This window comes from Podarcis pityusensis (genome assembly GCF_964106645.2).
Source record: "Podarcis pityusensis genome assembly, chromosome: 9".
NCBI lineage: Eukaryota > Metazoa > Chordata > Lepidosauria > Squamata > Lacertidae > Podarcis > Podarcis pityusensis.
In genome coordinates this window covers 27,929,214-27,953,479 of record NC_138034.1, presented here as the reverse complement: position 1 = coordinate 27,953,479, position 24,266 = coordinate 27,929,214, and the positions used below count along the sequence as shown (strand labels likewise).

The 24,266-nt window shown below is 38.9% G+C and overlaps 1 protein-coding gene across 1 annotated transcript in view; it reads left to right on the top strand.

The window, feature by feature from the left end:
* TENM3 (teneurin transmembrane protein 3) overlaps nucleotides 1–24,266 on the top strand; it is a 974,114-nt gene that overhangs the window by 223,919 nt on the left and 725,929 nt on the right. The window contains exon 4 of the mRNA XM_081021657.1: nucleotides 9,718–9,863. The gene's annotated coding sequence lies outside the window, so the exon portion shown is untranslated. The remainder of the gene's footprint in view (nucleotides 1–9,717; nucleotides 9,864–24,266) is intronic.

Sequence of the window (24,266 nt, the reverse complement as noted above, 5' to 3'; positions counted from 1 at the left end):
TTCTGGACAATTTGGTAGTGTCTGAGAATATCAACAAACAGTAGTTATGCAGCCCTCTAGAAATGGTCTGGCTCATTCAAACACATGAACATAGCATTGCATTTAACACAGGTATGCCATTACTACATATTCCTTCCTTTTCGTTACACACATATCAACAATGCAACAATGGATATTAGTTAATGCATCTTTTCCATGTCCTTTTAAATGCATAATTGTTTTAAGCTCTGACAGTGTGGAATTACAGGACAACATAATGTATCACCTTACATTATGAAAGTTGCAGAGCAACTTACTGTATGTAAGAGTCAGCAAGTAAATAGCTGATGAGAAAAGTTAAAAATTGCATGCTTGTAGGGCATTCACTGAAAAGGAAGAAGTACATGATCAGAGGCTGAATAACAGTACTTTGATTAGTCTTTGCAGATGAAAAATGTGTAACTGGGTTCAAAAAGTATTTACTTCCCTAATGGCACAGAATCACTTTATATTTGTAGCACTCTTATAGAGTTTACTAAAATATGTCTAGAGAGCAGATTGCACCAATGTGTTTTGTTATAGGTCATAGAATCATATATTTGTAGAGTTGAAAGGTACCCCAAAAGTTATCTAGTCCAGTCCCCTGCTATGGACAAATCTCAGCTAAAGCATACATGACAGAAGGCCATCTAACCTCTGCTTAAAAACCTCCAAGGAAGGAGAGTCCACCACCTTCTGAGGGAGACTGTTCCACTGCTGAACAGTTCCTACTGTCCCTCCATGTAACTTGAATCCATTGGTTCGGGTCCTAGCCTCTGGAGCAAGAGAAAACAAGCAAGAGAAAGACCATCTTCCACGGGGCAGCCATTTAGATATTTTAAGATGGCTATCATATCTTCTCTCAGTCTCCTCTTTTCCAAGCTAAACATACCCAACTCCCTCAACCAATCCTCATAAGGTTTGGTTTCCAGACCCTTGATCATATTAGTATTATTAGTTATTTATTGAATTTATATACCACCCTTTACCCTGTATGGCACTCCTATGCACACATTCCAGCTTGTCAATATCTTTGTTAAATTGTGGTGCCCAGAACTGGACACAGTGCTTCAGGTGTGGTCTGACCAAGACAGAATAGAGCGGTACTATTACTCCCCTTGACCTGGGCACTATACTTCTGTAGATGCAGTATAGAATAGCATTAGCTATCTTTGCTGCTACATCACACTGTTGACTCATGTTAAGCTTGTGATCTTGTAAGACCCTTAGATCCTTTTCACATGTACTACTTTGTTAATTCTATAATCTTATCCTCTGAACTGTCTGTAGAAAAATTAATTCCGTGAAAAATCAAGCTAAGTAAAGAACAAATTGTATTATCAAGCTATGTATGACTACTGTTGCCATTATTATTTCAAATCATTCAGCCACTGTGGAAAAGCTTATGATAGAAATAGTGTAATAGCTTTAGTCCTATACACACTTACTATGGAAGTAGATTTGACTACAATCAGTGGGACTTACTTTTCAGTAGACATGCATAGAATTGTGCTCTTGACCTGGTTTGCTGAACCAAACTTTATTTTTATTTTTTTACACTTCTGTAAAAATAATATTGTGGTTGTGTTGAGATTTAGTTTTAGGATAATCGGTATAATTTAATTGGCAGGAACCAAAAGGCCATTGAGTTAAAGCTGCTTTTTTTAAAGGGAGCATCATTCCATCAGGTTTTCACAGTAGAGATATCATAAGTATCTGTGAATATCTGTTCCTGAAACAAAAACAGGATTATTATTATTTTGCATTATATTCAAAATATTGTCAAATTTAGAATTCAGTATCTGTTGAACAATACTGCTAACCTGAAACGAAACCAGGCTTCAGCTGCAGAATTTGGTGGCAGTCACAAATACTGCTATCTGGTATGCAGTTATACTTTTTTCTAAATTGAAAGCAGTAGCAGTTTCCTTGGGAGAAATATCAAAGCTTAAAAAAATTATTATCTCACCTATTCCAGACAATGTCCATTGGATTGGATCCAAACTAAATTATACATTTAGCAATCCTAAATGAAGTGGGCAGATCTACTGCCACATTCTAATCCCCACTGGCTTGTGCTGGTCAGGGTGAAAGGTGTCTGTGCAAGTTCTTTGTCACTATGCCAGCTTCAAACTCAAATAGAGGTGAGGCAAGAATTCTTTCAGGACTGAAATGAGGAGTTGTGCAGATCTTATGTTACAGAGTCTCTCACTCCAAAATATATGTTGAAAACAATACAAAGATGCATTAAATCCAATTGCTGTTTCAAACTGGTAAGGGGGGGGGGACCATGGGTTGGAATTAAGTAGCTATATGGTTTATAGTTTTCTGCCAGACCTTTGAAGATATTCCTTTAGGCCTGGAGAGAATATTTGCAAGTTCTCTTAACCCTAGAATCTTTGCTGATTCCACTGGTTTAGTGTTTCCAATAAAACTGTGTGTATTTGTCTGTCTTCAGTGGTTTCTGAAGTATTGCTGTTGGCAGCTGCAACCCTTCAGTGACTTATTGCAGAGAGTTGACTTGGATGCTTTGTGCACAGTTGAGATAGTTCAGGTTATGAAACAGTGTATGGGGAAAATCTGTATGGGAGATCAATTCCATAAGCACTTTATAACAGCAGCAACACACACACACGCACACACACACACACACACACACACACACACACACACTCTAAAACAACAACACTGAAGCACAGGGCCATAGTGCCAAAAATATGTCACTAATCTCTACGCTGAAGGCAGAAGAGTAGCGGAATATAGATTTGAACTTGCAGAGAATGAGACAAGCAGATGTTCTGTCAACGAATTGATCATTGTACAGCAGAATTAGATAGCACTTTCAATTCCAGACAGTTGTGAGCTCTCTCTGCCAATTTCCCTCCAGAGTACTGCTGTTGTCTTACATTAACTGCCCACTGTGTTTAAAAGTACGTAAATGTGAAATTCAAAGTGGGTCACTGATCACTTGTTATATGTATTTAATAAAATATTTTTAAAGGGTGGGATACATTTAAGAAATTAATCTTCATGTGGTCATTTTTGTTCTCATTTTTATGAACAATATAAAAAGATCAGAAGTAGATGATTAGCCCTAGAGTGTGAGAGTAGATCAACTCACTGTTAGCATACAATTCATTCAGTTTGGTTTGTTCATAAATCACACTTTCTTTGCAGACATACCTGAGGCAAGTTTAAAAATTGGAACTTGACAGCCTAATCATATGCATGGTTACAAAGTATGTCACACTGAGTTCAATGGAGATTGCTCCTAGGTAAGTTTGCGTCGACTTGCAACCCAAAACTATAAAATGCAATGCAATGCAATAAAAATCAACTAAAGCCAATAGCATTGGTAGCAGTGTAAAAACAGCACCTCCAGATAGCATCCTCTGTAGCAACAGAACTTTTGCTCAGCAGGTGACAAAACCTGCTTTGATTTAGGGTTGAGTGGGTTTCCTTGGGTTTAGTCCTATATAGTTTCATGGGTTTGCTCTTCTTTGCATTCTATTCCCTCTGAACTCTAGCTTAACTAGCAGGATTTCTGAAATTTAGAATTGCATATAGTTCTCAATAACATCTATCCATTGCACATTACTCCTATAGTACAGATTATACACATGCATTGGTTAAACACTGAAAAAGGCAATCTCCGTGTGATCTTATTCATGTGCTGCTGCACATTGCTAAAACACACACAAAAAGGATTTGTAAATACAGCCATACATATAATTAAACCAAGACAGGTGCTTTATCAAAGTGTTTTATCAAAGTACACATGTGGATTGATAGTTAGATGTCTGAAAGCTACAATGATTTGTGTGTGTGTGTGCACAGTAGATTGTAAATTAAAAAACAACAACAGATTAACGGAAGATTCCTGTTACATTGGTACTGCTTTGAAGAAACCTAGGTTATTCTGAACTCCAGAATTTGAGGAGAATTTTGAATGTGAAAAATTTTGGAATTCTCCCTATTTTCCTTTGGTGCTGTGTTTGGGAACTTCTGATTGAGTCTCCCCTTCTGTTCCTTGTGCCTAAAAACCAGAACAGAAACAGAAAGACCATTTTAGAGTTTAGTGTCCCTCCTTTCCCTCCCTCCCTCCCTCAATGTCCCCTGGAATACAGTGGTACCTCGAGTTAAGTATTTAATTCGTTCCGGAGGTCCGTTCTTAACCTGAAACTGCTCTTAACCTGAAGCACCACTTTAGCTAATGAGGCCTCCTGCTGCTGCCGCGCCGCCAGAGCCCGATTTCTGTTCTTATCCTGAAGCAAAGTTCTTAACCCGAGGTAATATTTCTGGGTTAGCAGATTCTTTAACCTGAAGCGTATGTAACCCAAGGTACCACTGTATTGGATTTGTGAAGAGGAAAAGATGGGGGCAACCAGCTGATCAGAGGTATAAGGGAGTTCTGCTGAATTCTCCCTCCAAAATTGTACCCACAGGAAAAAAGAAGGAAAAAAGTGGAAGTGATGGATTCTCAGTTGGAGGACACATCTCTTCCCTCCCCCCCCCCCCCATGATCAAAACCCTAGGGGCGCATCGGAAGATGGCTGACAATAACATCTCTCCGACCCACACAAGGTAATTAGGAGGCTGTGATGGGAGTAAAATAGCCTCCCTACCCCCCCAAGGTTGTGGGGGGGCTGCCCTTGCCTGCTGTGCCCTATACCACCCCCGAATTTGTGGGGATGGGGGCACTAGGCACAATGCCCTCCTCTGGGATTTCGGCACTCCTGGACTCCGTCTCTGGTCCGCGCCGCTAGCTGCAAGAACTTCAAAAGAAACAATTAGGATGAAGCGAATGCACATATTTCAAGGAAGGAGGGGGAGTAAAGACTGCTAACAGAAGAGATCTCTGATAAAACAAGACGAGTCGGAGGAACAAGAGTAAATCATGAGAAGATACGCCAAGACTCGGTATGGCAAAGGGACTGATGGGGGAGGGGGGAAAAACTTTCCTTTCTTTCCTCTATGTGATTAAACAAGAATCCCCCCCCCCCACAAGTCAGAAATGTCGTTTTAATGACTTAAGCTGTGGATTTAAGACTGTGTAGAGATAATTCACTAACCAAAGCATGTTTCAAGAAGACCGCGAAAATTACAAGAGCTTTGGAATGACGCAGTAAAAAATACCGTCGCCATGTTGGCTAGTTCTGTCGGAGGACTTAAGTCTGGGAGGAGGAACAGAGCTGTTGTTATATTGTGGGTGATACTCCTCAGAGGGACTTAAGAGTGACAGATCTACGTGTTAATGATGGAAAGAGTGATGTTATTTATGAAAGTGATGATATATGGAAACCATCTGATATGAGGACTGGTCGAACGGAAAATTCACACAGGATTATAATTGGTGTTTGTCACCTTAAGAAGATTATCAGAAGAGATCGTAAAGAAAAGAAGGAAAAATATACAAGTAAGATGAGATGTGGAAACAGCAAGATAAGACTGGATAGAATTATGAACATTATTTGGATTGATTTGTGGATATTAATGCAGCAGCAAGAAGATGATCAGAATCCCCCTTCGGAACTTGAAATATGGGTCCCCTCAACAAAAATTTAAAATTCGGCTTTGTAATTCAGAATTTATATGATGTGATTTGATTTGATTGGTCGGCTAATAAAAATTATTTTTTTAAAAAAAAAACCCTAGCTGAAGTTCCCCCTGTGCGCTATGCTAATAAATTTTCACTTACTGAAAGGTCTGAGAGACCCCCTGGAGTTCTTTCAATCTGCCTCCTGTGGTGGCCAACCGGCTCTCTACATGTCACAGCCAATCTTTTGGGCCTACACAAGTTTTGCTTTCTCAGTATTAAGACTGAAGAGGTGCTGCTTCTGAGAGGCAAGGAAGTCTCTCAGGCCTCTCCGTAAGTGGTTGTTTGAGGAAAATACTTTGCTGTATTTTATTATTCTGATAAGGAGTGGGGTGAGGAAGGCTGGAGGCAAAAGGCAGGGAAATGCGAGGCCTGCCTCATACCCTCCTGGGCACAACGTGTGAGAGAGATTACATGCTCACTTCACCTTTCGTTATTATTATTCCTTGTTCCTTTACTCCTCTGAATCAGCCTGCTCTGTTTCCCTCACTTTCCTTTGCCCCCCAGAGTTACAGTTCTGGCCTTTTGTGACAGCTTCACTTTCACATTTCTCTTCTCGTAGCGCAACCCCAAGATTACATATCCGTTTGGTACTACGCTCCTGTGAGTTCAGTAGGGTTTCCTCCCAAGTAAATGGGTACAGAATGGCAGCTTTAAAGGGCAATCCTAATCACGTCTACTGAGAAGTAAGCCTGGTTGAACTTTAGGTTTGCAGCCTTAGGCACTTAATGTTGTTTTCCAGTTGTAAGCCTGTATGGAGTTAGGGGGTTCTCCAGGTTACTGAGTAGGATATTAACTTGGGAGAATAAAATCTTAAATGACTTTGTTTTCAACCTCTCTTCAATTTTTCTCTCTCCCCCCCCCCCCGGCGCACCTCTAAATAAAGTTTTTTTTCCTGTACTGTACCATTTTAGGTGCAGGTTGGGGGAAAAGAACACATTTGAATGATTTTGGGGGGGGGGGATTTTTTAATAAACAAACTTCCATACACATAGAAATTCAGCATATCAAGGGAATGATGAGACCTGAGACCTCCGGGTATAGGGCAGTATATAAATTCAATAAAATAAGAATAATAATTTCAGTTTTGTCTTCTTCCTGACATGCTGTCTTCCTATGCTAGAAATGTTTTGTTTTGTGTTTTTTAAAGAAAGAGAGTTGAGTATGGGGCTTTATTACTTCATTCAGCTGCATGTAGAAGGCTGAATTCTGAGAATAATTGTGGTCAATTGGTGTAATCTTCATGGAGAAAGGCTTCAGGAGTAAACCCTGAGGAAAAATCTGTACCTACTGCCTTGCAGGACATCTTTGAGGAAAGAAAAGACTGAGGAGTAAACCCTACACAGCTTCTCTAATTCTCCAGTGGTTTAACTGGAAATTGCTTTTTCTGGCAGGTATAGAGCCATGTCATGAAGAGCTTCACCAGTTTAATTTCTGCATGTTAGGCTGCTGTTAAAGGCACCGGCACAAACCCGGTAGGAAAAGTAGTGAATCCTAAAAAGGCAATCCAATACACTTTCCTGGGAGCAAGTCCTACTGCATTAGCTTGGCTTACCGCCAAATAATTTTTTCCTGGATTGGGTACACCATTACAGAGTAGACAGAAAACTGTAACTTTCAAGAACACTTATTTTATCATAGGCAGTCTAGTCCTTTTCACCAGTTCTACTATCAGAGGCTGACAGTTGATTTCCATTGATGCAATGAGGATACTCATCGGGGCAGACCTCCTGCCGCATCCAATGTGTATGTGCAGGGACTAGGTTTGCATCTTAAATAGTTTATTTTTATTCTATTCTATTCTATTTATTGTTGGCATAAAGTTCTCTTGGCAGTTTACAATAAATAAGTAAATTACAATTAAAATTCATAAACTGATGAAATAAAAAACCTTAATAAACAAAACTCATAATTGTACAGTATATATTGTTATAATAACTATGACAAAAAATTTTCTGTAATTGTATGTGTTTAAAAATCTCTATGAATATAGCTTGTCACATGCAGGTTACAACTCTTGGGGCATGTAAAGAATCTTAAAAAGCTGATCAAATGAATTGCATTATAGCACAAAGCCAATATCTTTGCTGAAAGTTGAGATTATGAATTCTGTTGAATGCACCACTCAGATTTTTTGGCTGGATAAGGACCAGTAAACTGATACTTAATTATGACATGATGGAGGCATTTTGGTGGGTGATTCCCATGTCTCAGAGGAGGGGAGAGAATCTATTCTGGATGGAGTTATTCACCCTCTGGGCATTGGAAAGCATAGTGGCTAGGAGTGCCTGTTTCAGTGCTGGTTTGCCAACTATGATTGTTCCTTGACTAGAATAGCCTTGCCGCGGTAATCCATGTTCTTGTAACTTCACATCTATATTTCTGTAATGTGCTATAAATTTGGGCAGTGACCAAAAAAGAGGGCTTCTCCACTATATCATCCCATTTGTGGAACATCTTACCTTTGGAAGACTACTGGTGGCCAACTGTACAGTATATGAATGTCCAATATTATATACACAGTATAAGAGAGCACCACATTAGTGGACATGCTGGAAACTAAGCAGGAATCCATTATTTAATAATTAAATAATTATAATAATTATTAAAGGTGGTGGGCAGAACACCTGGCTAGGTTTTTGGGGCCTTCTATTTATGGATGCCACATGTCCACAACCTATGCCTCTTGTTGGATACACACTGCAGATTAGTCACACATGTGCTAGACCTTAATTTCTCTATTCTGCTTAAAATGGGAAATAATTATTTAGACCAAGTTTCCTGGTTATGTCACAGCAATGGAACCTACGTTGGGTTCTGATTTAGGGCAGCTCTACATACATGCTTGGGACTTTATTTTTTGTGCATTGTATAAACATGTATGTAAAAAAACACATTAAACACCGGTAGAACATAAAAATTTGCATCTGCCATATTTAAGGAACAAAACTGGTGTTACATATCAAAGGCTCAGGAAGGCCTGAGCAAAGAGATACGTTTTTACTAGTTAGCAAAACATCAGTACTTGTATTGATGCCTGCTACCTAGCAGGGTGAAATTATTTTACAAGGTGGCTACTACAACAGAGAACTCAAGGTCCTTTGTTCATAAATATACGCAGGATGTGGCATGACCACAAGGTCTTATTCTGATGACCATAATAGGGAGGTAAAATGGGAAGTGTTCTTTGAGATTTAGCCTAGTCCCAAGCTATGTAGGGCCTTGAAAGTCATCAGCAGGACTTTAACTTGGTTCAGTAGCAAATTGACAGGAAATGCAATTCTTTTGGCACTAGTAATATGTGTATGCAATATGGTGTCCCACTTAGCAGTCTAGCTGCAGCATGTCATATGATACATAACGATGGAAGACGCTCAGTGCTCTGGAAAAGGAAATCACAGGTGTCATGTTCATCAAGTACATTGTAGCGCTAATTCTCAAAGGTTCTATTCAATGAGGCTTGTGCTGAGGAAATGCATGAAGAATTGGGTTATATAAATATTGATAATTTAATAGTCCAGCCTAATGGCAGACTAATAGGTTCTGTTTCATTAATTTCTATTACAGTTTTACTTAGACTACTGTTCACAGCTCACTACTATTTTATAAAGAATTTCTTCAGCTGTTTTCTGGGAACAAGCATTGCGTTTTCAGTATGAATGTAAAAATAAATTGGAGGATCAACTTTCTGCCAATTTTTCACCAGGAATCCTTGAACACCATTGTTGTTTCATTTCCCCAGTACTGAGAAGATGGGACCAAAGAGATTTCCCTGTATAAATCAAGCAATAGTCTCTTTATAAAAAGTGAACATTCTACCTTGCTTATAGTCCCCCCCCCTTTGTTCCTTTTATATCTGAATTATCTGGAAAACCATAACAGAAATAAGGAATATATTTTAGCACTGTGATGGTTTGAAAAATTTACATTTACAAAGTGCTGTGACCTTTGCTTGCTCTCTCACAACTTCAGTGTAGTTTGGTGTTAAAAGTTCAGATTTGTCATGCAGTTAATCCTTGATTAGTATGACAGTGTGTGACATGTCTAAAAAGGTTTGGTTTATAAATAAAAAGTTAATATTGGTCACATTTTAACCCTTTCAGTGCCATCTCTTCGTGGTGAAGAAGTAAATTGGGATGAAACTGATTGAGGCATCTTTAGAAACTCAAACCAAATGATGCCATATCCCACAATGCTCCTCCGCTAGTCTGATGAAGATTTATATCCATAATTTTCCATCAAGAAAAAGGTATGTATGCTTCTTTATGCTATATTGTTGGCTAACTATTGCATTCATGGTGACTGCTTGAAATCAGAAAACTATGGACTCAGCTACATTAGGTGTTGTTGTTTTTTTTAAAAAAAGTGTTTTAAATTTGTTATAACACTGTGACACCAGATGGCGCTATAGAGTTCAATCCTTCAGCATGTGATTTGCCATTATGAGCTTTACAATGTGTTTTCCTGAAACGTTTTTTTGATGTGTCTAGATCCAGCCATGGTCTGTGGGAATGTGTACTGAACATCTTAAAGATACTTATCTTAAGGGATCTAGTATGGTAGCTTCTCCAACAAAGACAAATATGTGCCGCAGAAGTTCTGCACTTGAACTGGTCCTGATCCAGCGTGAGTGTCTCACGTGTAGAATATTGGTAGCACATTTCATCCCAGTGTTGGGAGAAGGGATCCCTTTTCTATTTTACAGTGGTACCTTGGTTTTAGAACAGCTTAGTTTATGAACAACTTGGAAATAGAGCACTGCAAACTGGGAAGTAGGTGTTCCGGTTTGTGAACTTTGCCTTGAAAGGAGAACATGTTCTGCTTCCTGTTGAGTGTGTTCTGTTTGTAAGTTGAGTCCCCCACTGCTAATCAGAGGCTTACTGTTGAGTCTGTTGGCTGTTAAGTCCCGAGTGCCCCCACAACACAGAGGTGAAATTTGGAGCTTTTGTTTTTGCTAGTTTTTGCGTTTTTGTTTGTGTGGCTTTTTTGTTTTTTTTATTGTGACATGTTCTTTGTTTTATGGGACTGACTTGTAACTATGGCTTGTGACTTCATTTTTGTGACTGTGGCTTGTGACTTTGTTTTTGTGACTTGTTTTTGTGACTGCGTGGAACCCAGTTCAGCTACTGATTGATTGATTGATTGATTGATTGTGTGACTGCAGAAATGGATAAAAGCCCCCCATCCAAACAATGACGATCATCGGTGCACGTAAGAAAAAATAAATAAATTTTTATCATCTACAATATTGCTTGCATATTATGGATCAATGGTCTCGTTAGATAGTAAAATTCATGTTAAACTGCTGTTTTAGGGTTTTTTTAAAAAGCCTGGGATGTATTAATCCATTTAGCATTACATTCTATGGGAAAGTATGCCTTGGTTTTAGAATGCTTTGGTTTTGGAACGGATTAATCCGGAACGGATTACGTTTGCGAACCAAGGTACCACTGTTCTTTCTTATGCCAGTGGAAGGGGTGAAGCCCATTACTGCACACAGGTCAAGTAGTCAGTGCTGTGAAGTAGTCAGTGCTTTAATCTTGCAACTACAATGAGCTCTACGAAAATGCTACCGAAACACAGAAGGTACAAAAAGAAAACTAGCTGAGCAGCAACTTCTGCTAGTGTTTGCTTGCACACATTACAACAACTGACAGAAACTAGCTCTAGCAAGTAGTACTTGTATAATGTGTATGTCTAGCATTTCTATCTTTTAAATCTGCAGTTCCTCTCTTAATTTTAAACAGTCTAAAATCAATGATTACTTACAGAGTCTTTAACAATGGGAGGCTCTATTAAACATGCAGAGAAAACAAATGGAGCCCATGAATTTAATTCTAGTTTTCATTATCTCTTATTTCTGCATCACACCCTAAAGCTGTTGATGCCTTTTTCATATTCATCCATCTAGCAAAATGTTGAGGAGGTTAGGGATTACAAAGACCAATAAATGCAACAGTTCTGAATTGTAAGTTAATTTAATGTGAAAAGAAAACTCTGCCTATGTTAAATCTGATGATGCACTAAGTTTCTAAAGCACTTCAGATTAGTTTTTTCTCTTGATAAGGCCCAGAAGGGCTGAAAGCATTCTCTGATAATTATTAAATTATTGTTTAAATAGGATAAAATAATGTAATGTGGGACCAAATGATATTAAAGTGAGGAATCTAAACAGCAAATAAACTTAGTTCAGTTTAATGTTTAAGATTCTTGAAATGTTCAGTGTCAGCACTATTGTGTATGTGGCCTCCGTTCAACCTCCTTCCCATTAAGACATTTTATTTCCATTTATCCTATGTCGTATGCCTTTAAGTGTGTTTGTACTTTGTTTATCCAAGACTCTGTGGGTTAAACCACAGAGCCTAGGACTTGCCAATCACAAGGTCAGCAGTTCGAATCCCTGCGACGGGGTGAGCTCCTGTTGTTCGGTCCCAGCTCCTGCCAACCTAGCAGTTCGAAAGCACATCAAAGTGCAAGTAGATAAATAGGTACCGCTCCTGCGAGAAGGTAAACGGCGTTTCTATGCGCTGCTCTGGTTCGCCAGAAGTGGCTTAGTCATGCTGGCCACATGACCCGGAAGCTGTACGCCGGCTCCCGCGGCCAATAAAGCGAGATGAGCGCCGCAACCCCAGAGTCGGCCACGACTGGACCTAATGGTCAGGGGTCCCTTTACCTTTTTAAGCTTGGCATTAAAGCCACATATGGACTTCAGTGGGATCTCTGTTTCTACCCACTTTGAATTTTATAAAACTGGACACAAAGAAGCAGCAGAATGCCTTCCCTGGAGATATCCTTTCCTTGAACTCATAGACCTCTTGGTACTGCTTACTTACCTTAACAGAGTAGATAATTGTGACACTGTTCTGGTTGTATGTTTGTTTGTTTAATTTTTCTTGAAGGCTATTAAATGCTTATAATTTTCTAATTCACTTTAAGATGTAGCAAACTTAGAGTTTGGAAATTGTTGGTGTGTTCTGGTATTCAAACTGTGCTATGGGGTGCTGAAGGGCAGTATCCCCCCCACCCGTGTTATTTAACATCCACATGAAGCTGCAGGGAGTAGAGCATAGTGACATCAGTATGCTGAGGACATGAAGCTCTATTTCTCTATAATATCTGCATCAGGAGAAAAGTGCAAATGTAGTGCCTTAATGTAGTGGTGGTCTGGGTGAGGGACAGTAAACTTTTCAACTCTGGGAAGATGGAGACTTTATGGGTAGATGGCTCATGTGTCCAAGAAGATAGACCTGCTGCCTGTTCTACATGGGGCAGGTGCATGGCTTGGGAAGAGGTCCGTAGCTTGGAGGTCCTTCTGGATGTACCCTTGTCATTAGAGGCCAGGGTGACCTCTGTGGCTAGGAGTGCTTTTTACCAGCTTTGCCTGGTATGGTAGCTGTGTCGTATCTGTATTGGGATAACTTGGGTACTGCAGTTCATACATTGGTAACCTCAGCTCTGGATCACTGCGGTCTGTGTCGAGTGGGTCTGTGTTTGGGCCTGGTCTGGAAGTTCCACTTTTGGGAAGTTCTACTCTTGGGTAGAAAATACAGAAAGATCGCTTCAAGCACGTGCTCTAAGCTTGGAGCAAAGCTTAGACACATCTTCCTTGGTCAGTTACATGGTGCTGAGAGAGGGAGGGAAGTACAGTGGTACCTTGGGTTAAGTACTTAATTCGTTCCGGAGGTTTGCACTTAACCTGAAACTGTTCTTAACCTGAAGCACCACTTTAGCTAATGGGGCCTCCTGCTGCCGCTGCGCCGCCGGAGCACAAGTTCTGTTCTCACCCTGAAGCAAAGTTCTTAACCTGAAGCACTATTTCTGGGTTAGTGGCGTCTGTAACCTGAAGCGTATGTAACCTGAAGCGTATGCAACCTGAGGTGCCACTGTAAATAGAAGCAGCTTCGCTTTTTCCCTCACAGAGAAGAGAAGCTGTGACTTTGCAGAGTCTAGGAGCGGACCTCTCTGGCCTTAACCCCTTCATGCACTGTCTAGCACTTATGCATAGCTATGTTTGAATGCAATTTCCACCATCAGGTGTGAGGTTCAAAGTGCAGCCTTATTCCACCTGGACATGAATGTGTCTTGCATGTGTGAAACAGGTGCACAGGGCTGCTGAGGCCAGCGTCATGACAAATAAATTTTCTATAAATTCCAGAGTAGTAAAGAAAAGAAAAAAATATTAAGCTGTCAGCATCATTGGTCTATAGAGAATGAAGTACCATTTCAAAAAACTCTCTTCACTAACATGTTCTAATAATGACCTGACTGAAATAACTTTTGCAGGTAGATTTATTTTAACCCCATTTGGGTACTAGATATAAAACTGAAATAAACAGATATAAGAACTAGGATCTGCTACTGATAGTTTATTCTGAGGTTCCTGATGTATATCTATGCCAAAATATTTTATAAATACTCAGTTTAATGAGGCTCACCACAACTGTGTGCCTCAAAAACTGCTGTAGCATTTGGTTTCAGGGAATGGGACCTGACTTTTGCTTTGTTTTCCTACCACATGCTTTTTATCAGGTTGTTGAAATAGTGTTCATGCCATTAAACAGAACCACTAGACTGACCTTGTTCTAGAGGGGTTAAAAGGAATGAATAGCTTTCTAAGCTTGATTCAATTTCCTTTTTGTGATCATTTTGCATAAGTGACCATTATAATGTTTGTGCTTCAGCCTTTTGCACCAGCCTTTTGTATCTACGATCACACCTGGTGTGCATTTGGTAATGTAAAGTGATACAAAAGCAAAATAGATTTTCCCTGAACATTGAATAGGTAGTGTTTCTTTCCATGCTGTCCTTTCCTGTGTGAACCTCAGATACATTAATAACATCAATTTAGTGTCGTGTTTTAATTTTTAAACATTTGTTGCCATGTACTCAGTTTTTAATAAATGCATAAGTGGATGCAATATTTTGAGTTTTATATCATGAATTCAGCACCCTCAACAGATTCTTCAGACTTCAAAGGATTTAATATTAGTATCATAAAAGGCCTTTTGAAGAATACTACTGTAACATAAGAAAATTGACTGCTTGAGTGCGCCCTATCGTTTTGAAAGTGTTTTATTGCTTTAATTTCCTGTCTTAGTAAAGTAACAAGCAGCATAATAAAAGATATACTGTTTCAGAGTTGGCAATTTATTAGAAAGCTTAAGCTGGTTGAAGACTTTATGTTATGTGAAAAAGAAACCCTATATTTAGCTGGGGGGGAAATCAGACCAACTCCAACATTAATGTTGCAGTAGTTTTCCATGGAGTCTATCTGTGGCTTTTAAGTTTGTGTGAAATAAATCTGTGAGTTTAGGTCTTTCAGACTGAGCAGCTTGTGTATCATTAGAGTCCTGGAACCTTGATGTTATTCCATTTGGGAAGCATACATAAGATGGCTTCAGCTATTTGGATTCCATGACCAAAAGTTGCACTTAGAGCTTAAATTACCCAGAATATACATTTTTATTCATTTATTACATTTTTCTATGCATGGTTTAATTTTAATTCCAGATATTGTCAACCAAGCATGTATACAGTAAGTCTTTTAACCCAATTTTATGGTCATCAGTTTGCTGTCTTTCTTAGAAAGAGGGAGCCTATTCCACAGAGAAACAATCAATTTTGTTCACTAAAAGTGTAGATATGAGAAAAGTGACAATATGACCAACCCGCAGAAATATGACATAAAATGGCCTCATAAATAACTTCAATCATTTCCCTAGCAAAGTTTATAGACTATTCAGTGGTTGGCTGCAGTATGTGTAGCAGTCAGATACGCAGACATCAAGCTGCACACTTGTAATGGAAGTTACATGTTCATCAGTGCAGAGCAAGGAGAACAAGATTCACAAGGTCTTCCTAATCCCACCAGTGTTCTGCCACCAAAGGATTACAAAACATCTGTTAGGTTTTGTGGAAATACCCAGCAATATGTTACTAACACAAAAACATAATACACTTGCCGTGTGGCCTAACCCTTTGAAACAACAAAGAGAACTGTTGGTCTGAAGATTTGATTTATAATAATAATGGTCTTTAGTGGATTTGCAAGCTGTGTGAGTCATTCATGAATGCTTTTATTTTTATTGATTATATTTGGAGAATGTTTAAACAATCATACATACTCTTAAAAAATTGTAATATTCCTAATGATAAGTGATGGAAGGACACAGTACGTTATAAAACCAGATATGGACTGAATGAATGCTTTGTAAAAAGCCTTAGTATTAACACTGAATTTAAAGTAGTATGTTTGTCTAGCAGGGGCTAAAGTGCAACAGAAAACCCCAAACACTGCTGGTATCTTTGGTTATCAGTGCTAGTCTTTTAGAAGAATAATGATTTGCAAGCTTTATTGCTAACTGAAGCACAAAAGATTTCCTCTAGGCTTGCCACAGACAATCCTTAGGCACATTAGATGAGTCAACTAGAGTTAGTTCAAAGTGAATTGCTCCATTTTAATCATGGTGACTTTCCCTTTTAGTCAATAGTCTGTAATGGTATATTGTCGGGGTCCCGCCCCTTTTAAGTGGCCACTTTATTTTGAGGCATATTTTAGCATTTGTAGGATTTAGCAGCTCTTCAAAGAAACTCTTAACCTTTCTTTACAATGCTGAAATTCAGTATTGTTCTTATTTTGGCAGTTAAGTCTGCAGTCGGAAGCACACTTATTAGGAGGTAGGAATCACTGAATGAACTCAGTGGGATTTGCTTTTCAGTAAATATAGTTAGAATTGTGCTTCAAAAATGATACTAAGAGTCTAAGGAGACAATTTGAAAATAGGCTGTTAGTATATTAGAAATATAACCTATATAATTTATAATTATGATTCAAATTAAACAGGAAAAATGAGGAAAGAATTACTGAAAAACAACGTTATCATAGTTATTTCATTATTCATAAATGGAAAACCTTATTAAGAATACAAAGCTATGGAAGGAACTTCATGTTCCTTGTTGTCAGCAAAAATTGTCTTTTGGAAATTTCTATCAACATGTTAGAGAGAAATAATATTATTTCCATATTATTCTGCTGTTAATGAGTAGGCTGTATTTGGAATAATGACACACAGATATCACCCCTGATCATACCCACAGGTTGAGAGTAAATCTGACTTTGGCTAACATCTGTTTATAAGTGATTTATACTTTTTTTAGATCATTAGTAGGGAAGCAGGGTGCAAGTTAAACACACACATTTGACTTGAATTCAGTCATAGGCACTTGGCTCCAGGCAGAACCTGCAGCTCCATCCCAGATCCGGCCCACCCATTTTATTCTGTCCGTGTCTTTCTCTGTCTGCCTGTTGCCTCCTCCTATCTTCCACCTTTATCTCTCTCCCCTGCTGCTGTATCCTGAGAGAGCCAAGTTGAACCTCCACACACTCTCCCCCTTGCCTCAATACCCAGGAGGGGAGGGAAAGCAATTATGAAGCAGGGAGGGGAGGCAGCAGAGACACAGGGAGGGACTCCGTGCAGGGCTCCCCTCCCCACATTGCCGGGCATCAGCCAGATATTTTGGCTATACAGTGGTACCTTGGATTACATACGCTTCAGGTTACATACGCTTCAGGTTACAGATTCCGCTAACCCAGAAATATTACCTCGAGTTAAGAACTTTGCTTCAGGATGAGAACAGAAATCGTGCTCCGGCAGCATGGCAGCAGCAGGAGGCCCCATTAGCTAAAGTGGTGCTCCAGGTTAAGAACCGTTTCAGGTTAAGAACAGACCTCCGGAACAAATTAAGTACTTAACCCTAGGTACCACTGTATGTGATTTTGCTGAAACCATCACACATGATGCTATTGCCCTGTATGTGGTTTTGTTGCTCCCCACCAGATACTAGGGTGCAGATAGCGTTATAAATATAATTAAAGAAAGAAAAAACAATATTTGCATTATTAATTGAGAGTCTTACTGTAGGCTATACATGTCACCTCATAGTATGGCTCCCAGTTCAGACATATTATTTCATGTGACTGGAGGCATCTTGGAGGTTCAAGTGTTATACCTTGTGTACTAATTCCCTTGTATTGGGAACTACTGTATAGCTGTCCTGTGAGAGGATATATCAAACAGCAGGTTGAAGCATCTGCCTAGATATTGACATACCCTAAGGCTCTGGGCTGATAGGAGTGTCCTGGTTATTGGAGGCTCCTGTGTACAATAGGACTTTGTGCTGCGGTTGAGTCTTGCCTGAGCAACACATTCTTCCTTGGTTTTGGTGGTCCCCTTGTCATGAATGCTGCTTTGTAAGGAAATCAGCATTTTAGAATATATCAGTGCAAATACTGAGAATTAGATTTTTATTTTTCAGATAGATGTTGGCAGAAACTAAGGGGGAAAGTTTAACAGCCTTGAAGACAGGCTTAAATACAGCTTCATGTGGATCCAATCTAATGCAGATGAAGTGGGCAGCAGCAAAATATCCTGTATTGCTTTTTATTTTATATATATATGATATGTATGGAGCCAGGCATGTAAGCACTTGCAGCTGCTCATATATATATATATATATATATATATATATATATATATTACAACAAAATAGTATTTATTCCTAAACTAATGGGTAAAATCCAGCTAAGTCCTACTCAGACTATATGGATTTAAGTCATATCCATTAACTTCCCTGGGTGTACTCTAAATAGGACTAGCATTAGATAGTACCCAATGTCTTTTGCATCAGAGCAGCAGAAACAAACTTCATTTTTCTCCCCTGTAGATGGTGCTATGATTTAAGGGAGTGGATGGTCCTATGGTCTAAACCACTGAGCCTCCTGGCTTGCTGATCGGAAGGTCAGCAGTTTGAATCCGCACGGCAGGGTGAGCTCCCATTGCTCTGTGCCAGCTTCTGCCAACTTAGCAGTTTGAAAGCACACCAATGCAAGTAGATAAATAGGTACTACTGCGGCGGGAAGGTAAACAGTGTTTCTGTGCTATCTGGCTTCATCATGGTGCTCCGTTGCGCCTACCAGAAGCGGTTTAGTCATGCTGGCCACATGACCAAGAAAGCTGTCTGTGGACAAACACTGGCTCCTGCAGCCTGAAAGCGAGATGAGCGCTGTACCCCATAGTCGCCTTTGACTGGACTTCACTGTCCAGGAGTCCTTAACCTTCACCTTTACCTATGATTTAAGTGATTTTAAACTAATTTTAAAGTCACTTAAATCATGGCATGATATCAACTGCAGAACTAAAATAGAGTTTGCTTCTGTTGTTCTGATGCTAAACACACAAAATATTTTTTGGTTCAGGAAAACTATGATAGCAGCAATGGTTTGGTTTTTAATTTAGTTGACTCATTGCTTCCCACTCCAGTTTAAATTAGAGTCTACAGCAATATCTATGTGTGTTTATGTGTTAACCACCAATAATAAGGGCTTGTAATTTTACATTTAAATAAAACACACATTCTGGTCGTGGTCATTTTTTGGTCAAGCAAGTCATAGCTTTTAGTAGCTTTCGCTGTACTGTGAACTAGCAGTAAAGTAAAAGTAAAGGTACCCCTGCCTGTACGGGCCAGTCTTGACAGACTCTAGGGTTGTGCGCTCACCTCACTCTAGAGGCCGGGAGCCAGCGCTGTCCGCAGACACTTCCGGGTCACGTTGAACTAGCAGTATCTCCCTATAAAGAGATTTATTTCCTTTGAATCATGTTAGATGTTGTGGAAAGATGTAAAATATATATTTTTATAGATAGTATAACTTGTAAATCCAAGCTACATGTTATGTAGCTATGATGTATTGTGGATGCCATATACTGTATCATTGTTTTAAATGTTCTGTCAAGGTTCAGAATGTATAGAATCATAGAGTTGGTAGGGACCATAAGAGTCATCTACTCCAGCCCTTTTTCTGAACGTGGGGCTTAAACCTAAAATTCAGAGTCTCCTTCTCTATTGATTGAGCTATCCCAAGTGCCCAAATTCAGCACACTCAGTTACACTCCTAGGACACTTCTTTCTTTCTTTCTTTCTTTCTTTCTTTCTTTCTTTCTTTCTTTCTTTCTTTCCTTCCTTCCTTCCTTCCTTCCTTCCTTCCTTCCTTCTTTCTAGTTCCAAATGCTTTAAAAGTATTAGTCTCTAATGAATGGCACACAATCTATACTGACATAACCCAGGTTTATATAAATATGAGTGCTGTTTTCTCCATTAAGCCCTTTTCACAAATATTTAATTGCTAAAATAGTATGTTGTAGAGAATAAGTAGCATTTGGTTTTGAAAATAAAATAATATTATTTTTGTCTCCTGTGTCTTCTTCATGATCTGTATCCCCAAATACTTCACAGAGTTAAGTGCAAATAAATGCAGGGAGAGCAAAATAATTTAAAGGTGTAAAGGAAAAATGACATGATTTCAAAAAAGCCATGATTGCAGCTGATCTTTTGAGAGTTTCTGATCTTCGTAATTTTAAAGAATTATATTCCTATCGTCTCATGTGGGACTTTTCACAGAAAAATGGCATTATCAGTAATGGAACATGCTGTTTGTACTTCAAATTCCCATGTATAATATGGGAAGAGCGATATCCATTAACAAACAGGGAGAAAAGTTACACTATCCATCCCTAAAGCCCTAATGTGAATTGTAATTGTTAAGTGGCTTACATCATACATAAGAAGCAACCAAACTAAAATGAACTGATCTCTTACATACCAACTTTAACTTTATAGTGAAAGTGAAATTCCTACTAGACTTAATGATTTGTGTTTAACAATAGCTGTTGGTAAGCATACATCAAAATCCACTACAGTCTTTTCATGGCTGTACACATAAGCTTACTTAGGTCTGATCCAGCTCAGGGAATAACATTTCATTGGCGATTGAAGAAAGCTATCACTTGCAGAGCTAAGCTCTTCAGTGAGATGTTACAGTTAATCACAAGATAACAATAATACAAGTGTCAGTTAAATCTGATTAGATGTGAGTAACTAATCATAATTTAGTTGAGTGGTATTTTGCTCATGCTTTCTCCACAAGTTGTTTTATATGCTGAAGCGCACGGTTGGCAGCATTCCAGTTGTGTATATATTGGGGCAGGTGGCAGCTTTCAGCATCTCCAATTTTCTTTAATGACCAACAGTATCTCTTATGAATTGTCCTGACTGTTTGAAATGATTATCTTTGGAAAAGATCCATGTTTCTTTTGGAAAATGTCCATTTCAATCTTCCTTTTACTATACCAATAGTCCTATCAGGCTGCCCTTTTCTATTTCTCAGCACTGTAGTAGATTTATAAACATGAAGCCAATTACAGTAGTAAGTCCACATCTTTGACAGTTGATTTAAGCCACATTATAAGCAATATTTATTGCATCATATACAGTGCCAACAATGTTATCAACATGATAATATATTTTCTAAAACTGCCAGAGAAACCCAAAACTTCCTAGGCTGGAGGATGACCTGGATATTTGCAACTAAGTGGCAGATCATGGTTACAGTCGTACCTTGGTTTCCGAACAGCTTAGTTCTGAACGTTTTGGCTCCCAAACGCCGCAAACCCGGAAATGACTGTTCCAGTTTGCGAACTATTTTTGAAAGCCAAACGTCTGATGGCACTTCCGCAGCTTCTGATTGGCTGCAGGAGCTTCCTGCAGCCAATCAGAAGCTGTGTTTGGGTTTCTGAACATTTTGAAAGTTGAATGGACTTCCAGAATGGATTTCTTTCGATTTCTAAAGGTGCGACTGTATTAAGAATCAACAAAGGATTGCCAAGTAGAATTGGGGCAGCTAAAAGTGTCAGATATTATTGGAGCTGTTTGTTAAATTCACACCACACAAATGTCTCCATGTTTTGGTGTTCCAAGTTAGCTGATCTTGGTTTTTTTTTGAGGGGGGGTGACACCTATCCAGCAATCCAGTTAATTAGCAAATCAACACAGAAAAAGAACCACTTGCAGAAGTAATAACAGTAACATGTGTCATGTACCCTTAATTCAAGTATGCATTATATATGTGTGTGTCAGACCCTTGCAATATTCATAATTCTTGTTTAGTTTATTCAGAAAGCTACCTGTGTCTTACTATGAAAGGTGTCAGATTTTAGGTTGAAGTCATTCAGAATTGTTGAATACCAATTACCTTGTCCTTTTATGATATTTCAAGAAATATAATATTCATAAAATACACACACGCACACATTGAACTACTAACTACTAACTTCTGAGTAGACATGAATAAGATTGCACTGTAAGACAGGTAGAAATATGATAGTTATAATTAATCAAGGACATTTTAGAACTCGATTTTAATATACATTTTATCAAATCTTGCAAACTTTTCTAGTTTAAAAAGTATTTTAAGGCTTTCGTGTGAGAGATTTTTTTATAGCTTTGGTGGACTGAACTGTTGTATATCCTTTGTTTACCTGAAATGTTTTATAGTCTTTTAAAAGTGTTTTATGCCCTTTGTTGTTTTTTATTATGTTATGAGCCTCCTTGGGTTTTTACAGAAGGTAAGGTATAGATCCATAAATACAAATAAACAATAAAAATTCTAATAATGGATAAAATACTTTAGTCATTCGCTGATCATTTAGATTACTGAATTTTGAAAGGTGAAATGAGGATTAAAACCTTCCACCCCTTGTGAATTGAGAAATTAGCATGATTGATGATAGAATACAAAATATAAAATAAACAAAGTTGCTGATGACTTTTTAAAGTATTTTGAAACCATCTCTTATAGATCTTAGAGAAATGTCAGTCTCAAGAGTTTTGAATGTCAAAAGAAAAATAAATCACATTGTTTAGACTAAGGATATTTTTCAATGTAGAAGGGTAAAAAATGATGAGCAGCATATTTCTTTGTTATAGTTTCATATTTTTGTGGCATGATGAAGTGTTGTTCTTGCTTTCCAGTCAAATAGACTAAAATTAAACTAGAAAAAGTAGGAAGTTAAATATAGTAGTTCAATGGAATCATTTTTGGTAAAATTATTGAGATCTATAATTACAGTTTGTTGTATTTTAAGTATTCTATTTTCAAGAAACAACAGATGAAAATCAGGGCTGATTAAAATAATTAGTGAATGTTTGTGGCTCAATGAGTAAAATTTATGGTCCAAGGCCTAGAGCAGGGGTGGGAAACTGGATACAACAAACAGACTGGATCCAAAACTCCCACATCCCCCTGTTGGCCGCTCTGTAAAGGACAATTCTTTCTTTACACAGTAAGCGCCTCCCAACAGTCTTTCGTACATTGGATTTCCCTAGAACCTGCACTTAAAATCCATTCTTCGTGGGATGGAATTTCATGACTGTGTCCTAGATTGACTTAAAGTTTAGCATTGACTTTTATAGAACTTGGTTTTATGAAAATAAAGCATACTCAAACAGGGATGTAGTTATTTAAGCATTAATTTGGGCAGGTGGGGCTTGCCAACCTGGGAATGTAGCCCATCTAGGAGAAGGAAAACTCTGATCCAAAGCCTTTGGGATATCTTTGATACAAGAAAAGGCTAAGGAGTAAACCCTACAAAAATCTGGAGTCCCAAAGATGGTTGTGCACCTTGTATTCCTCCTTCTGGCAACTTCTATAACCAAGCTGGTGTCAAATGTATTGTTGTGCTTTCCTTTATACCATTTCAGCGAGACCAAGAGGTGGGTCTTGTCATCTGGGCAGCCCAGGACCTCCATACACACTGGTCAGGCTTTAACCCTGGGGAGGTCACTTTGATGCTGCTAACTCATAGGTTTGACTTCACTCCCGGAGGCACAGTCCACAGTCTTTTGAAACAGACAGATGCCTGATTTCTGCAAGTTCATAGCCTCATCCTGAAAAAGTACATGAATGCAGTAGCGGCCGGTAAGGCAGCACAGGTAGGGCTATGTCACTTTCCTGTTTTCCCAGCATAGCAGTTTGCTGGCACTTACCAAGAGGGAGAGGGGAGGGACGAGATGTGGGGAGCTCAGTGCTCTGTGACATGGCAGAGTCAATGTGACACTCCTTCTGCAACTTTACACACAGCAATGTGCTCCTTGTGCCTTGCCCTTCCCCTCTTAGTAAGTAAGTGCCCAGGACCTGCTATGTTCTGAAGCTAGGAGAGCAACCAGTTCCCACCCATGCCAGCTGCTACTTACTCTCTGGCTGGGCAGGGTCTGACTGAGCATAATGTTTGGCATGTTTGAACACTGACAGGAAGCTAGGAAATGACATTTATTATTGCATAAAACAATTTTGCTTCCTTATATGCATCAACATCTGTTTTTGAGGAATGACTGAGCACTGAAATGTTCACATCCTTCCTGGCACTTCTGGAAATGAGAAAGTTTAGGATGGGTGAGGAAGCCACCAGCCCTCCAGATATTGTGAACTCCAACTTCCATCAGCCCTAGCCAACATCTGGAAGGTTACAGGTTTTCTATCCCTGAGTTAGGATAAACTGGGGGGATACACACACACACACACACACACACACACACACACACACCCATATATCCCCCCCCCCAGTTTATCCTAAAACACTTGAGAACACTTGAGAGTATAACAGAAGCAGTGACTTCTACAAATTTTTGTAACAGTTTCAGAATTCCTGAGCCAAAATAAGCATAAACAAATATGAATTTGATACAAAACTTTAGCCAAATGATTACAGGTACTTTCAGTGCATCAGCATGATCAGGCAACATACGGATTATTAAAAGCTGT